The sequence below is a fragment of the Amphiprion ocellaris genome, chromosome 15 (assembly GCF_022539595.1).
Source record: "Amphiprion ocellaris isolate individual 3 ecotype Okinawa chromosome 15, ASM2253959v1, whole genome shotgun sequence".
Lineage (NCBI taxonomy): Eukaryota > Metazoa > Chordata > Actinopteri > Pomacentridae > Amphiprion > Amphiprion ocellaris.
Genome location: NC_072780.1, coordinates 33,053,152 through 33,071,807, shown reverse-complemented (window position 1 = coordinate 33,071,807; position 18,656 = coordinate 33,053,152).

Sequence of the window (18,656 nt, the reverse complement as noted above, 5' to 3'; positions counted from 1 at the left end):
AAAAATAGATTATTTTAATCTATTTTGTTATTTTTTCTGTGATTTTAATATTTTTAAAATAATTTTTAAGTGAAAGTTAAAAAAAAGATATTTGCCATTTTTCAGTTCTTAATAGATAAAAATATTTGTTCAATTTACAAAAATATCTGGAAAATAATTATAATAATGTTTTGTTGATTGAAATAAAATATTCTTTCATTTTATATTATATTGATAAAAAATGTAAAAGAAGAAATTCGTATTTGCAAAAAATATAGCTATTAAGGTTAATGTGTGAATTAATTTTTTTTCTGTGATTTTCTCCATTTTTTAAAAATTTAAATAACATTTAAAAAGATATTTACCCTTTTTCAATCCTTAATTTACAAAATTATTCTTTCAAATTATTGAAAACATCTGTAAAAATAATTGGATTTTTGTGGATTTAAATACAACAAAAATTTCACAGAAGAAGCAATTACTAATTCATTTTTATTTTATTTTATTTTCTGTGTTCTTCAGGTCTGAATGAGTCATTTTAGCACATTTAACGTCACTGAAAACATCCTTAAATTCTCACTAACAGGCTGCGTGTTTCCTTCAGTTGTGTTTTTCTCTTAAATATGAACCGTGTGAAGTTTAATATGCTTTAAATCGTGTAATTCCAGGACTTTATGAGCAGATTTGTGTTGTTTTGTTGTGAATAAATCTGGAATTGAGACACTAGAAGAGAAAAAACAGAGTTTCAGACGTTTAATCCGTCTAATCGTCTGAGCTGTGAAAAGCGAGAAAAGGGGGAGGAAAGGGAGGCAGAGAGGCTAATTTCCAGCTAATTTCTTTAAGGTGATTAAGAGCAACGGGCTTGATGAGAAAACAAGCTGTTAGAAAAACCTCTGAGCCTCCGCAGTATTTACCTCTCAGACCATAAAGATAAAACCTCCAAGAAAACCAAGAAAATGACTTTCTGTAGTTTCTGATCCAATTCAGAAAGAAATCTGTGAAAAAGAAAACTAAGAATGGAATCCTGCAATATTTAAATGCTGTAAAAAATGTGCATAAAACAGAAAATATCTATAAATAATCATATTTTAGTTCATTTAAATATAGTAAAAAATAATAAACAAGTCTGATTTTATCCTCAAACATTGCAAATAAAACATTGTTTTATTACATTTTTGGCTTTTTTAATTTCATCATGTAAATTAATATTTTGTTTCTGTAATTTTATTAGATTTAATGTAACAAAAAAGGTTAAAAAAAATCTGTAAAATACCATTTACATTTAAAATATTTAAATTAATTTAAATATTTGCCATTTTATTTCTTTTAGAAAATGGGAATTATTTTTAAAATTATGCTTTAAAAAATAAATAAAATCTGTAATTTAATCATATTAAATTGTGATTTTTTTTCTGCTGATTTAAATATAGCAAAATGTAGTTAACAAATAAATTAACATTTATAAAAATACAGATTTATGATGTGGGCGTATTTAACAGTTTTATTTAACAGTTTAAGATTGAAACTGTGAAAACAGAAAAAAACATATATCTGACAAATAATGATGTTTGTGTATTTAAATACAGTTGAGTAATTTTATTGTTATAATTTAAAAGAACAAATTAATATCTGTAAAAAATAAAATTACAGATTTGAATTAAGGCTAATTTTTAAATTTGACTAGATAGTGTCTATAATTTAACACAAAAAATAAATGTTTTTTAAAAATGATTTGCAATAATAATAATAATAATAATAATAATAATAATAATAATAATAATAATAATAATAAACCATAAGATTTTGTCTGTCAAATAAAACCCAAAAAATTTTAAAACTATTAATTTTTTTGTTGATTTAAATCCATTAAAAAGAATTGTGTAATTTCATGTCTCAACACTGAAAACCCGAGAAGAAAAATATCTGTAAAATAATTTCTAAAAATTAAACATGCATATTTTTGATTCTGCTGCAGGATTTAACGATGCTTCAATCACAGAATCTGACCGTTTACTATAATTTTAATTTCTCCCGTCTTTATTTATCATTTAATTTTCTATTTTCAGCAGCTCGTCCTCCTCAGGAGGTGAATCTGGAGGAGCTTCTGGTCCAGTTTCTGTCTGACTGTAACCTGACCAGGATCGTCTGAGGATCCGATCCAGGACCAGCCTGGAACTGGTTCAGGATTATCTGAGGATCTGATCCAGGACCAGTCTGGACCTGGTTCAGGATTATCTGTGGATCCCATCCAGGACCAGCCTGGACCTGGTTCAGGATTATCTGAGGATCCGATCCAGGATCCGATCCAGGACCAGCCTGGACCTGGTTCAGGATTATCTGTGGATCCCATCCAGGACCAGTCTGGACCTGGTTCAGGATTGTCTGTGGATCCCATCCAGGACCAGCCTGGACCTGGTTCAGGATTGTCTGTGGATCCCATCCAGGACCAGCCTGGACCTGGTTCAGGATCGTCTGAGGATCCGATCCAGGACCAGCCTGGACCTGGTTCAGGATCGTCTGAGGATCCGATCCAGGACCAGCCTGGACCTGGTTCAGGATCGTCTGTGGATCCCATCCAGGACCAGCCTGGACCCGGTTCAGGATCGTCTGTGGATCCCATCCAGGACCAGCCTGGACCCGGTTCAGGATCGTCTGTGGATCCCATCCAGGACCAGCCTGGACCCGGTTCAGGATCGTCTGTGGATCCCATCCAGGACCAGCCTGGACCCGGTTCAGGATCGTCTGTGGATCCCATCCAGGACCAGCCTGGACCCGGTTCAGGATCGTCTGTGGATCCCATCCAGGACCAGCCTGGACCCGGTTCAGGATCGTCTGAGGATCCGATCCAGGACCAGCCTGGACCCGGTTCAGGATCGTCTGAGGATCCGATCCAGGACCAGCCTGGACCTGGTTCAGGACGTCTGCCTCCGTAACTTCCTGGTCCACTTTCATCCAGACTGACTGCTGACTCACCGGCTGTTAAGTAACAGAACCGACCGTTAACGGGAGATTTACTGTCAGAATAAAGTAAATAATGGAGTCACAGAAAACCATTTAACGACTCTTTAACGGGCAAAAACGTTTAAACACACGAGGAATTAAATAAAAAAAAAACAATCAAAAGATTCTTGGTGCATTTTAATAAACGAGTGTAAAAATGCTAACAGCAGTGAAACGTTTGACCAAAAAAATAGAAAATTAGGTGTTGATGTCTAGTCAAAAGCAAAAATTATGCAATAATTAAACTTATTAAATTTATATTATGGATTTAAAAATATATATTTCAAATAGTGTTTTGTAGACTTTCTCTTTTTTGTTGTTAAATTACAAACAACATCTAGTAAATATATAGTAAGTTTTACAGTGTTGAAACTGTAAATTTTTTTTTACTGTATTTAAATCAGTAAAAAAAAATACTTGTTTACATTTCTGTGTGGGACTGAGGGCTGCTGGGAAATGGAGTTCCACAATGTCACACATTTTTAGGAAAAATCTCAAAAACACGTTCTGGTTTCTCTAAATCCTCTTCATTTTGAGGGTTTTATGTTTAATTTATTTTACAATTATATTTTACCAGTTTACATCTTATTTTATACAGTTTTAGTTTCTTTTATAAACTGATTTTATGACTTTGACTTTGAGATTTTCTTTTTGAGTCAAAAAATAATAATAATAAAAATAAAAATAATAAGAAGAAATAATAACAAAAAATAATGATCAATAAATATAAAACATTTTTTGAATAAAAAAATAGTGGAGTTTTAGTTAAACACTGTAAAAGAAAATATATCATATTTTTTTCATATTTTTTAAGAATATTAATAATTTAGCAAAACTGAAAATCTGTAAAATACAGTAATTATTTTTTTAAAAATGCTATTAAAATTATAACAAAACAACTATATAATCTGAGTTATGAGTTCAACAGTTTTTGAATAAAAATATAAAATTTAAACATGTTTCTGTAGTTTTTATAGATATTATCTGTAATTTTATTAATTTTACATAAAGGTTTAAAACATTTAATATTTTTCAATCTTCATATACATAATTTTTTGACAATAAATATCTGTAAAACAATTATATATTATTGCTGATTTAAATACAGTAAAAAAAAAGTTGCAGAAAAACAAATTAGTATTCGTAAAAAACATAGATATATATGTTAATAGTTGTGGTCTGTTTTCTGCTTCACTTTATATTAAACCTTTCTAAAATATCAGTAACTAGTGACCACTGTTTTCATGTTGCTTGCTTTTATCTCCCTATTCTCAGCTGCTCTCACTGAACTGAAGGTTGAACTGAAGGTAGAACCAGTCGATGTTCTGAAGGTGCATCTCCTGAACCTGACAGCTCCTCTGAGTTAATTAAAGTCAGAACCTGGATGTTTTCCGTGGCTCGATGCCGAGTATCGATCAGCTGCTAATTCCTGCCGTGATGCTGCAGGACAATAAAAGACCAGCAGCCAGATTAAGACAATTAGGGCCTGATTGTTGCCCAGCAGATTAAAAGAGGAGATTTAGGTCAAAGTGGTGAAGACCAGAGGAGGAGGAGGAGGATTGGGGTCAGGGAAACCGAGGGGAGGAGAGTGATGAAGGCTCACCTCCTCGTCTTCACCTGCTGTCTGCCTGCCTGTCTGTCTGTCTGCCTGTCTGTCTGTCTGTCAGGGTTTATCCGTCTAGACTCCTTTCTTTTCCGTCTCACTCTCTTCCTCCTAATTAGCAGACATTTTTATTGATCCTGAGGATTTGGAGCTGAAATCCTCCTCACTGTCTGGCAGACAGATCTAAAGACTTAAAAAGGAGGAGGAGAGAAACCCACCTGTTGACCATCAGAACATTTATTATTATATAATCTACTAGATCTAAAGACTTAGAGGAGAGAAACCCACCTGTTGACATCAGAACGTTTATTATTATATAATCTACTAGATCTAAAGACTTAGAAGAGAGAAACCCACCTGTTGACCATCAGAACATTTATTATTATATAATCTACTAGATCTAAAGACTTAGAGGAGAGAAACCCACCTGTTGACCATCAGAACATTTATTATTATATAATCTACTAGATCTAAAGACTTAGAGGAGAAAAACCCACCTGTTGACCATCAGCAGAAATGTTTACATCACAACTTTACTATATAATCTACCAGAAAAAGACTGAAAAACACACATTTTAAATGCATATATTAAACTATTACTGAATTAAAAACAGTAAAAGCAGCTACCTGGTCAAGTTAAACATTGCAAAAGAGCAAATTACTACTTTTATTTATTTATTTATATTTATTTTGTTGAAATTTCTACTTTATTCATATGTGTACAAATATATTTATTATTATCTATTCTTCGTCTTATTATTATTATTATCATCATCATTATTACAATAATATAGATATTTATGTGAACATTATTTGCAGTTTTCATCTGTTTGGTTCTTTGTTATTTTATTTTTTGCTATTATAAAAATATTTTTTAAAATAATTTTTTTCTTTTTATTTGATTTTTAAAAATACTTCATTGATTTTTAAAAATTATTATTTTATAAATTTGTAATCCTTAATGCAATTGTGTTTCAAATACCAGCAAAAATCTCTAATAAATAATGATGTTTTTGTTGATTAAATACAGCATAGAATAATTCTACAGTTAAGCTTTGCTTAAGAGAAAATTATTATTTTTATTTATTTATTTACTACTATTTATTTAATTGAAATTTCTACTTCCTTCATCCATGTACATACACATTTATTATTATTATTATTATTATTATTATTATTATTATTATTATTATTATTATTATTATTATTATTATTATTATTATTAATAATAATAATAATAATAATAATAATAATAATAATAATAATAATTGCAATTAATTTACAGTTTTGACCTGTTTTTATGTTTTCTTTTTGTTTTTTTTAATATACATAAACATTTCATATAAATTTTTTAATAGCATAAAAAAAATTACCATTTTTTTCAGTCTTAAATATACATGATGTTGAGCTGTAAAATAATATTTTTGCTGATTTAAATACAATAAAAAAGTAGTGTAATTTTACAGTTTAATACTGTACTATAAATAACTTTATATATTTATTTATGTTAGCTTTATTTATAGTTTTGACCTTTTTGTTTTTGTGTTCATTTGTTTTGCTATAGTTAATATTAAAATATTTAATTTCTTTTTTTGTTTTTGGAATTTAATTAATTTATAAATCTGGTTTATTTTAATTTCTACATTTATTTAATTTACATTTTCTCAATCTTTAATGTAATTGTCTAATAACGGCAAAAATCTGTAAAATAAAGATATTTTTGTTGATTGAATACAGCCCAAAATACAGTAACTTTACAATTCCACTATTTTACAAATTACTATTTTAAAAAAATAGATTTTTGAGGTGAACATTGTGCACAATTTAGGCCTGTTTATCTGGTTGTTGTTTTGTTTGTTTTTGTCTTTCACAGTTAGCAGAAAATTATTGTTTGTTTCTGTAACTTAAATCATTTTAAATGTATTTACCATTTTTCAACCGTTAATATTCCTGATTTTTCTTTGTGTGTAAATACAGTGTGTGTGTTTTGTGTCCCGTCCCAGCAGCTCTAATCCTCCCAGTATCCCCAGTATCCCCAGTATCCCCCGTCTGTTTCCTGCTGCTGGATTTTAGCTGCTCGGGTTCATAATTAGGGTCTCAGACTCTCATTAGCAGATCTGGACTCTCTGATAATTAGGTGGAAAGAAAAGATTACAGAAGCATTAAAATCACAAATTAGCCTCAAAGGACGAAAATAACCCGGCAGCTGTCGGCCCAACGCCAGTTTGACATCAGAGAGCCGCATTAGACTGGAAAAAAACACTTTTCAACAGTTAATCAAGGTTATTTTATGAACAATTTGCTGTCATCTTACAGATTTTTACCATTTTGTTGTTAAATTTCAAATAATAGCTTGAAAAATTACAGATCGAAAGTTTTCTATGCCTTTCCTGTAAATAATGTCCACATAAATTTATTTTTATTTTAATTCATTGTACTTTTAAAAATTTATTTATTTACAAGATTTGACTTTAAAATTACAGTATTTCTCTAAAATATTTATATAGAAATTATGTAATTATTTTACAGATATCTGCAGTTGTTATAAAGTACAATTATGTGTATTAAGAATTGAAGTCATGGTAAATATTATTTTTTTAATTCTGTGTTGTATTAAATTACCCCTACAGTATTTTGTAAAATCACAGGAAAAAAATGTGTTGTTATGAATACTCATTTATTCTTTTACAACATTTGACCGTAAGTTTCTTTATTGTTTTTTGTTGGGGTTTTTTTGTATATTGTTGCTATTTTGAATGGAAATCTGTCCAAAATTGCTTAAACTTGTCAAAAATTTAAAATAAATAAATAAATAAATAAAAATAAAAAAATTGTAAAATTACTCAAAATCATCCAACATGACCATAATAAACACTTACTGGCTTCTAAAATTTAAAAAAAAAAAAAAAAAAAGGTGCAAAATCTACAATCCATGCTGGCCTAGTGTCTCCATAAAGTTCCTGTAAGTGTATATATATATATATATATATATATATATATATATATATATATATATATATAGTTTTTTGGATGAACATTATCTGTAGTTTTGGCCTGTTTGTTTGTTTGTTTGTTTGTCTTGCAGTTAATATTAAAAGAATACTGTATATCTGTTTTTAAATGAGTTTTTTCTGTAGTTTTAATCATTTAAATACGTTTACCTTTTTAAAAACAATTTTTTAATCCTCAATATAATTGTTCGTTGGTTTGTTTGCTTTTTTACAGTTAACATGAAATTATTATTAAAATATAAAACACCTGAATTTTCCTGTCATTTTAATCATTTTAAATCCTTTATTTTTAACATTATTAAAATAAAATAAAAGTAATAATCTCATGTTGACAAAACAACATTTTGTTTCTTTGTTTTGCAGTTAATCTAAAAAATTCTTTTAATAATCAGTTTTTCCTGTAATTTTAAATCACATATACTGCAAAAATGGGGACTTTCCAAACTCAAGAAGCTAATTTTTAAGAAATCTGACCACAGATTGCAACATGATCTGATCAAATCTGACAAAAAAGACATTAATGTGCACAGAGAGCTAAAAAAAAATACACGTCAGCAACAAAATCTAACAATTAAACCTGCAAACAGCATGAAGACGTTTCTGTTCTGCTGGTTTTGAACTTTCATGTCTGATCTGAGAGAATCACAGCTTCACAGAAACGTCCTGTGATGATGTCTTTTCTTCTTTAAATTCTTAACATTACAAATATTTCTCCTAAAACCTCGAAAACTGTGAGAACTGGTAACATTTTGTCATGTTTTCTGAAAAAGAAGAAGAAACTCCCACGGCTGCCGGTAACAGCTGGACCAACGACGATACTCAGAAACACTAAACCGCAAACGTGCCAGATCATTACACTCTCAGGGTTCTTTCTGTTGGAGTTTTTCAACATCATCTCATGAAGATCTCAGAGAGCTGCAGGTTTAGGAGCTTAAAGTGTGAATAAAGTGTAAAATGTTTGACATATTCTGCTGTCAGACTAATTTGAGCCTCTAAATGAGCCTCAGAGCTGCTGCTGCTGTGATAAAAACACCGTTGATGATGATGGTGGTGGAGATAAGGAGGCCTCTGGCTTGTCCGTCTCCTTCCTTCCTCTTCTGTGAGGGCATGAAACCCAGACGAGGTGTGAAATTGGGTTATTTTTGGTCCGCCTCTGAGAAAAAACACCGGCTTGTGCTGCAGATTCTTGTGAGAAAGTGTCAGCTCTCGCTTTGTTTTGACCTCGGAAGACGCACAAAAGGCCGTAAAAGTGATAGATTTCTAAGAAAGAACGCGTCAAAATTCAAATTTATTGATTTCTACACAACTTTTATGTCACAAACAATTGTTTGAATGAGTCGTTTTGGCATAAAAATGTTGCTTCAAGTCAAATTTTTGCAAGAGTCTGTGCAAAAGCAATGCAAAAGAAAGAAGTAAGAAGTCATAAATAACAGGGAAACGAAAGTCAAGTTGAAGTAAACTGGCTTAATAACTTCATTGTTCTCCACTTTAAAGTCCTAAAAGCCTGTTTATGCTGCTTATGATTATGTATTATGTTGGTAAATAAGGAAAAAACCTCATTTGAAGTCGTTCAAATGAGGTTTTGTTTTCACTGCAGCTTTACTCAACTGAAAAAACGAGTTGTGCTGTGGATTCTTGGGAGAAAGTGTCAGCTCACTTCGTTTTGACCTCAGAGGACGTACAAAAGGCCATGAAAGCGACAGATTTTTAAGATGGAATGCACTGAAATTCACATTTACTGATTTCGAAACAAATTTTAAGTTGTAAACGCTGTCTAACTGAGTTGTTTTGGTATAAAAATGTTGCATAAACTCAAATTTCTGCAAGAGTCGTGCAGTGAAACGCAAATTCTGTGCAAAAGCAATGTAAAAGGAAGAAGAAAACTAAAAAAAAGTCATAAATAACAAGGAAATGAAACTCAAGTTGAAGTAAACTGGCTTGATAACTAAACTTTTTTCCACTTTTAAGCCCCAAAAGCCTGTTTATACTGCTAATAATTATGTATTATGTTGGTAATTAAGGAAAAAAATTCATTAGAAGTTACTTTAGTTGCAAAACACTGATGCAGACCGACTGCCGAGTTAATGGCTAATAATAGTGTTGGCCATATTTTGCATCCCGTCGCCACTGCACCACAAAGTTGACGTCGAAGGCAGAAAAAGTCATAAACTCCTCAGCTTTGTTCAACAAAGAACATGAAACTGCAAAAAAACCTCTAGACCCCTACACCACCATCTCGACTTCTATGAACATCTAGACCTCTATAAACACCAACATCTAGACCTCTATGAACATCTAGACCTCTATGAACATCTAGACCTCTATGAACACCAACATCTAGACCTCTATGAACACCAACATCTAGACCTCTATGAACACCAACATCTAGACCTCTATGAACATCTAGACCTCTATGAACACCAACATCTAGACCTCTATGAACATCTAGACCTCTATGAACACCAACATCTAGACCTCTATGAACACCAACATCTAGACCTCTACGAACACCTAGACCTCTATGAACACCTACATCTAGACCTCTATGAACACCAACATCTAGACTTCTATGAACACCAACATCTAGACCTCTATGAACACCGACATCTAGACCTCTATGAACACCAACATCTAGACCTCTATGAACTCCAGGTTCTGTTTCCCACCAATGAGTCCACATCAACATTTCATCTAAATATCTAAAAACTGGAACCTTGTCTGGTCAAACTTTCCACACATCAGATTCTACTGATGTTAGAACCTCAAAAGTTGGTGAAATGTGGACCAAAGACTGTATTTTAGTAGAAATATGGATCCATGCATAGATATACACTTACAGGAACTTTATGGAGACACTAGACCAGCCTGGTTAGGAGATTGTGCACGTTTTTTCCATTTTTAAAGTCAAATAATTATTCAATGATATAATTTTAGACAATGTGAGTAATGTTGGCCAGGTATCAAGTCAATTTTGAGTCATTTCAAACCGGGTTTTAACTCATTTTGGATATTTTTAAGTAACCTTGGACATGTTTCAAGTCATTCTTGACCAATTTTGCCAAATTACAGACAGTTTATACTCATTTTGGACAGGTCTTTAAGTTTTTTTTGGGACAATTTGGATTGCTTTTTGGAACAAACGTAACGCAATTTTGCATTCTTGGTTTTCATTGCAGCTTTGAATTACTGAAAAAAAAAGTTTAGAAAAATGCACAAAGACTTGCTGTGCTGCAAAGCGTCTGCTGAGCTAACGGCTAATAATAGCGCTGGCTGTGCTTTGCATCCCTTCACCTATGCATCACAAATTCAACACCACATTGAAGCTTCAGAAAGCCGAGAGCAGATAGCCATAAACTCCTCCACTTTATTCAACTAAGAATATTAAACTGCAAAAAAAGCAGCTAAATTCTCACAGGAGTTGATTGTTTTTCCAAACTGAAGCTCTTTTGCAGCCAAAAATAGAAAATAAAACTATGTGAACCGAACAAAAGGATTTTACACTTCGCTCTGTTTAGACCACAGACTTGAGTCAGGAAGCTAAAAATATTTCTGCTAAATTTATACTGACACCCTGAGAAAGTCAGAGAAAGTCAGCTTTTACTTGTGTTGAATTATTATTTGGTATTTGGTTTCTGAAATATATTTAATAGACTAAAATTTGTCCACAAAATCCATAAAAAATGTAACTTAAAAATGTGTTTATGATCCAGAATTGAGCTCTATCAACAGTTTAACTTGTAAATATAAATAAAAGTTATAAATAATGGTTTCCATCCACCTATAAAGTCCATATTTATCATCAGCGTTGAGTTTCTCTGACTCTTAGAACTCTGAATCATTGAAACCCATGAATCTTTGTCACTAAAAACAGTAATAAATTTTGGTTCTTTCATAATTTTATTGAAGATCTTTGAGAAATACAACCAAAAATATTCAAACAGCAACTTAAATAATCAGTTTTGTTGATGTAGAAAGTTGTGTTAATCTAATTTTCTTAGTTGAGTTACAGTCGACTACAGCTGCTGACTCCTCTGAGCCGATTTAAATAGAACCCATTAGTTCCACTCATTACACTCAAACACTACAGTGGGAAAGCCAACATGTGTTTTGGTTCTTTCAATGATTTATTAAAGATCTTTTGGAAATTTCACCAAATCTGCTGAGTCACAAATATACCAACAGAAATGTTAATATTTGGTTAAATTTGTCCATTTCCTCCTCAGTTCGGTTCTTCTAGTTTCAATCTTCTGGTTTATCTTTGACTCCTCTGGACACTATAACTACCATCAAGCATGGAGGTGGAAGTATCATTTTACTATCAATTTAACTGACACAAGCCTGAGTCAGAATTACCACTAATTCTGGTGCAGTTCAACTGAATTTGTGGTCTTTCTGATTTGGTTCTTCAGGTTCTTGACGGGTTTAAAGGCCTCTTGACACTGTTTAACAATCTTATAAGTTCACAGCTTGCTACACTTTATGACATGAATCTAACGATCTTTGGGTACAAGGTGAAGTTTGCTGTGTGCAGATTGCACAATGAAATCGCAGCCTATGATGTATGTGAGTCGACGTGAATGCGCAAGAATAAAACGTCATCAGCCTGCGCCGTCCATCCATGAAAAACAAATAACCGAGGCATAAACGGAGCTCCAACAATCACAGGGAAACTAGCCAAACATGAACGGAGCCCTCGCCCTGCTGACATTTATGTGTTTTGGGAGCACAGTATAGAGGGTCACATTATTTAATAACATAAACTAAGAGCTGTGGCTACTATTTACAGGAGTGTGTGTGTGTTTGCTAGCCGCCAATGTTTGGTTACTAACCTGGGAGCTGCAATTCTGCCAGTACATCCTTCCATCCTTCGTCCTTTTTCTGTCCAGTTGTGGTCCGAACTGGAGGACACGTCTAAAAGGCTTCTGCTGCCACAACTCTACTAGGCTGTCTTCTTTGTTTAAATCACACATACTTGTTTTGATGCGTTTTGTCGCCACAAATCATCTATTTGGGTTTAGCTTCTGTGTGGTGCTGATCAGTACATCATTTCATCCCGCATTTCTATTGGTTAGTTAGTTGTGGCAGGTCCAGCAGCATCACACTGTGAGACGATCACCCCAAATTTTTGACCCTGTTAAAATTTTATCACAGCTTGTCTTTGGTCACTATGACAATGGCCGTCCTTGGACCTGTCTCACAGTGCAACATAGGACCACCGATTTAAAGCCCAGACCAAAGATATCACCACGATTCTCTCATGATTGTAGTCTTTGGTCTGGGACGGCCAAAAACTTCACAATGTGTAGTGGTCTTGAGTCAGGACTTTGGGGAGATCAGTCTAGAACCTTCATTCCAGCCTGATGGAACCATTTCTTTACCATGTCTGATGAGTGTTTGGGCTCATTGTCTTGTTGAAACATCCAACTATGTCCAAGATCAACCTTCTAATGAGTGGATCTAATGGGTTCTATTTAAATCGGCTCAGAGGAGTCAGCAGCTGTAGTCGACTGTAATCACTCAAGAGAAGTTCAGAGGCCATGAAACTAAGAACATTAGATTAACACAACTTTCTACATCAACAAAACTGATCATTTAAGTACATGAATGAATATTTTTGGTCAAATTTCCAGAAGACCTTTAATTAATCTACAAAAGAACCAAAATACATTCATACTTTCCCACTGTAGTGTTTGAGTCTAATGAGTGGATCTAATGGGTTCTATTTAAATCGGCTCAGAGGAGTCAGCAGCTGTAGTCGACTGGAATCACTCAGGAGAAGTTAAGAGGTCATGAAACTAAGAAAATCTGATTAACACAACTTTCTACATGAACAAAACTGATAATTCAAGTTGCTGTATGTGTATTTTTGACCCAGCAGATTTTGTCATATTTCCAGAAGACCTTTAAAGAATGTATGAAAGAACCAAAATCCATGATTGTTTGTTGTGACTAAGATTCATGTGTTTAAATGATTCCATGGTAGATAATATTGGAAACTCAAGACCATGATAAACATGGTCTTTACAAGTGGATGGAAACTTGTGCTCACAAATGTAAAAAAAAAAAAAAAACCTAAACAGTGGAGAAAATTCACAGTTTATACATTTTAAAAGAAGAAAAATATGTTTACAACCAGCTACTGTTAATGTTGAATATAATGGCATTAGTTTATAACTACAGGATATTATTGTAAAGTCTGGTTACTGTATTAAACAGTAAACCTCATATTCAAGTGTAGAGTCGGCAATCAATTCTACAATACCTGTGCAGTTAATTAAAATTCAAACACTGTAAAATTCCAGTGAAATATGAGTTACCACAGAACTTTACTGTAATTTCCAGGTATATTAGAGCCACTGCAGCAATAACTTATGAAAGTTCCACTGCAAGCCAAACGGAACAGCCTCCTTATTGTTTCTTTTTTTTGTTTGGTTTGGTCTCTTGATGTGCCAATTTCAAACCACAACAACATTTCAGTGCCAACAAACTGGTTTGTTCTTCCAGAGAAGTGGGCAGAGCTCCCCAGAAATTGCCAAAAATTTCATGAATGACAAACATAAAAGAAAAAACAAAAGAAAGCTCTGACAACACGTTGGGATTGAGTCAGATTAAATATCAGGATTACGCTCCATACCTGGATTATATACATCCACCCAGCTGTCCTACAGATTACATACGTGATTTTTTTCTCCTGCATATGTTCAGATTATTGCTTCCATAAGCTCTGATCTGTCATTTGGGTTTCTTTGCCAACACAAAGACTTTCCAGTCAATTTACTGCAGCGCCTGAAGCTACGCAGCAGGTCGGACTAGTTCAGGATTATTTTCAAAATAATGTAAAGTGAAAATGAAATGCTTCTCTGTAAAGCTCAACATCTTATCTCCACAAACAAACAATGGAGCTACAAAGAAACATTAAAAAAACAAAGCAGCCCAGGAATAAAATCTGACTCCAAGATTTACCACCAAGGATCTCTATACTGCAAAACATAAACTTTAGCCTTAAAACATGAAATGAAATTAACGCAATTTATCTTTTTGAGTTATGAAAAGTTTGAACCAAATTATGTTCAACCAACAAACTATATTGAGTTAAATGAATTAACTTCTTAATTACCAGTTTTAAACATCTGACATGTTCAGTTACCTTAAGATAGAGGAGGAGACCTGAAATACTGGCACAAGGTGAAGAAAAATTTCGTTTTCAAGCCAATTTTATTAAATGAACTCAACCAAAATTTAATAATGATCATGAACACACATTTTTAAATTAACAAAATGTTGTCAAGTTAATTTAATTAAGTTACCTCAACTTAAAATTTTGTTATAAAATCAACTGAAGCAGAAATTTGAGTTTGAAATACTCAAAATATTAACTTGATGCAACATTAATTCTGTCAATGCAATTCATAAAAATAATGTTTAAAAGTTGAACTAAATCAGTAAATTAGAACATTTATCTTGCAGCATTGTATTTAATTAAGTACTACACTCTAAAAAATTATGTTTGGACTCAACAAAATAAATTTACATAAAAGTTTTCAGTTCAAACAACTTCAATAAAATTATGTTCAGCCAACAAAATATATTGAGTTAAAGGAATTAAATTTTTAATTACCAGTTTTAAACACCTGAAATTGTTCAGGTACCTTAAGGTAGAGGAGGAGATTTAAAATTCTGAAATTAAGGTGAAGAAAAATTAAGTGATCAAGCCAATTTTATTAACTCAAATTTATTATGTTCATGTTTTTAACTTGACAAAATTTTTAAAAAATTAAGTTACTGCGGTGTTAAGTAGAGAGGGGAGAGGACGGAAATCTTGAACAAAACCTGAATAAAAACCGCAAGTTAATTTAATTAAAAAAACCTCAACTTAAATTCAGTCATTAAATCAACTAATGCAGAAATTTTAATTGAAATTACTCATAATATTAAGTTGATGCAACACTGATTCTGTCAATGCAATTCATGAAAATAGTGTTTAAAAGTTTAATTAAATCTATAGTCTACACTGTAAAACCTCATGTTTAGGCTTAAAAAAACTAATAAAATTAACACAATTTTTTGAGTTATGAAAAATTCTGATGAAATTAAGTTCAGTCAACAAACTATATTGAGTTAAAGGAATTAGATTTTTAATTACTAGTTTTAAACACCGGAAATTGTTCAGGTAGCTCAAGATAGAAGAGGAGACCTGAAATACTGGGCCCAAGGTAAAGAAAAATTCAGTTTCAAGCCAGTTTTATTAAGTGAACTCTACTTAAATTTATTATGATCATGAACACATGTTTTTAAGTTGACAAAATTTGGAAAATTAAGTTACTGCGGTGTTCAGTAGGTAGGAGTGAGGACGAAAATCTTTAACTAAAGATGAATAAAAATGTTCTTAAGTTACCTAAACTTAATTTTATTTAGAAATCAACTAACGCCGACATTTGAGTTTAAATTACACAACATATGAAGTTGATGCAACAATACAGGAGGTCCTCGGTTTACAACGTCCTCGACCTACGGCGTTTCATAGTTACATCAGAACTGGTTACGTGGAACTAGTTGATGAGCAGAGTGGATGAATACGTCGTCACGGCGCTATCAAACGGCTTTGTTTCCATTCTCTGGTTGTACACCACCTTGGATTGTGCTACATTCACTAAGTTTTTGTCCTTCATTATGGCTCCCAGCGTAAGTCAGACTCTTCTGGTGCTTGGAAGAAAAGAAAAACCATCTCCATGGAAGTGAAATTAGATAGAATAAAACGCTCAAGTTGTAAAAACAGTGCAACATATTCTGTTATCTTCTTGTGAAATGATTCATACATGCATGAAAGTCGGTATTCATGACTTTACAGAAGAACTGATCGATATCGTGATGCACGGAACAGCTTTGTTTACATTTTCGTTTTGACTTATGGCGAAAATGACCCGTTTTCTGTCAACCATCAAAATACTTTCTGCAAATTTAAGTTCTTTTTTTTTTTTTTTTTTTTTAAAGCTTGTAGTCTGGTATTAAATTAAGTGTAGGGAGGTTTTTTATTTTTTACAGTGTAAGACCCCAGTTAGACAAACAAAGATGCTTCCAGGGAAACGCTGTAATGTCATCTTCCATATTTAAGGCTCAGGAGGGATAATCCTTCTGTTAAAGGGATCCGATGAAAAATTAAGCTTCCCGGTGAACAACAACAACACAACCCCCCGACATTAAAATAAAAAATACTGTTTCTCCTGTTTCTCCTCACAATGACATTATCAACAATAATCCTCTTTTTTTCCTGCGAAGATCTGCGGCTCAGCTGTTTACTGTTTACGGCAGAAACTGGAAAAACAGCCGGAGAAGGATTGAGGACACATCAAGGCAAACCACCAATCGACCGGAGTTTCATGTTTTTCCAGGTGTGGCAGGTTTCCAAGGCGGAGGATATCAATCTGAGTCAGTCAACAGATCACTTTCATTCTCTGTGAAAGCAAAACGACCGCTGGCCCGCCACCAGCGGCATTATGGGATGTCGTGCAGCTTAAGGGCTTTCTGTGTGGTTTTGTTTTCAGTGGATCTGAATCTGGTTCGACTCCAGGTGTCGGAGACACGTGGAAATGAAAACTTTGCATTACGGTGGACGAGCTGGCCGGGAACTAAAAGTCCCATCAGTTGTGGTTCATGGAACTGCCAGAAAGTGACTCACAAACGTTTGTCTTAAGTGTTTGTCTGATATTCAGGGTTGTGTTGCATGTTGAAGAGGCAGCCAGCTGTTCTTTCCACCACCTCATACTGAAATATGTCAACATCAGATCAACAGATTAGCAAGAAAAAGCAGCACAAATATGAAGTGTTGAAGATTCATGGTTGAGAGAGAGAGAACGTGTCTCAACAGCAGGTTAATGGATTCTGATGTAGGTTAGTTCAAGCATTCAAGTCACCTTCAGGATCAGCTCATCAGTCAAATCTAAAAATAAAGTTCCTCAGAAATTAACCACAAAAAGAGATCAAATTACCAAAAGAAGCCCAAATTACCTCAAAGAAACACAAAATCAGCATTAAAAGACCCAAAATCTGCAGATAAAGAGGTAAATATACCACAAAAAGACACAAAATCAGCACAAAATGGGCCAAAATCACCGCAAGATTACCCCAAATCACCACAAAAATAAGTGAATACATCAAAAAGATGGGTCCAGATTTATCACTTTTTAATGGACTTTTTCCATCATTTCTGAGCCTCAGAACTTCATCAGTCCAGCAGATAGAACCATGACATTTAGGAGGAGAAACACGTCTGAGTTCTGGGAAAAACTGCAACCAAAATAACTAAAAAAGCTGGAAAATCTGTATAGTATGAAGGGAAAACTTTCATTAAATACACCGATCAGACACAACATTATGACAACTGACAGGTGAAGTGAATAACATTGATCATCTTGGTTCTACGTGGTGTTCTGCTGGAAGACCTTGGATTTTGGCATCCATGTTGATGACATTTAGATACCTCAATAAACGTGGTTCCAGAACAAGAACACTACTTCATGCAAATCCTAAATGTCACGGGTCTACCCCTGCAGGAAAATGCCCCAACCACATCACAAAAACATCAAACAATCAGGAACATCTTGAGGAACATGTGTGACGACCCTTCGTCTCGACACCAGATGTGCCTGATCAGGAGCTGAGGGTCGTCACCTGACTGAGCCACACCTGCAATCAGTGGCTCAGCTGCATTTAACTGCTCTCCTCTCCAGTCTAGACAGTTCGCTGACAGGAGCTGGTGTCTGTGGAGCTCTAGCCTCACGTTTGGGGTTTTGTGTCGTTTGGGCCTTGACGGCATTGTGGACTGCTTTTAGTTAGCAATAAATCTTTGTTTTTCACCGTACAGTGGTTGTCTCCGAGTTTTTGTTGCAACTGTGGAGCCGAGTTGTAACACATGGAAATCACCCAAGATGTTGATTTGACCTCGAAACTTCCTAGACCTCATTCTGATCAATCATCAGCAGGATGCAGTGGAACCAGTCTGATCCCCAGAGGCTCCACTGGACAACCCAGAGTACCCAGAGATCCACTGCCAACGTCCTGGTCCA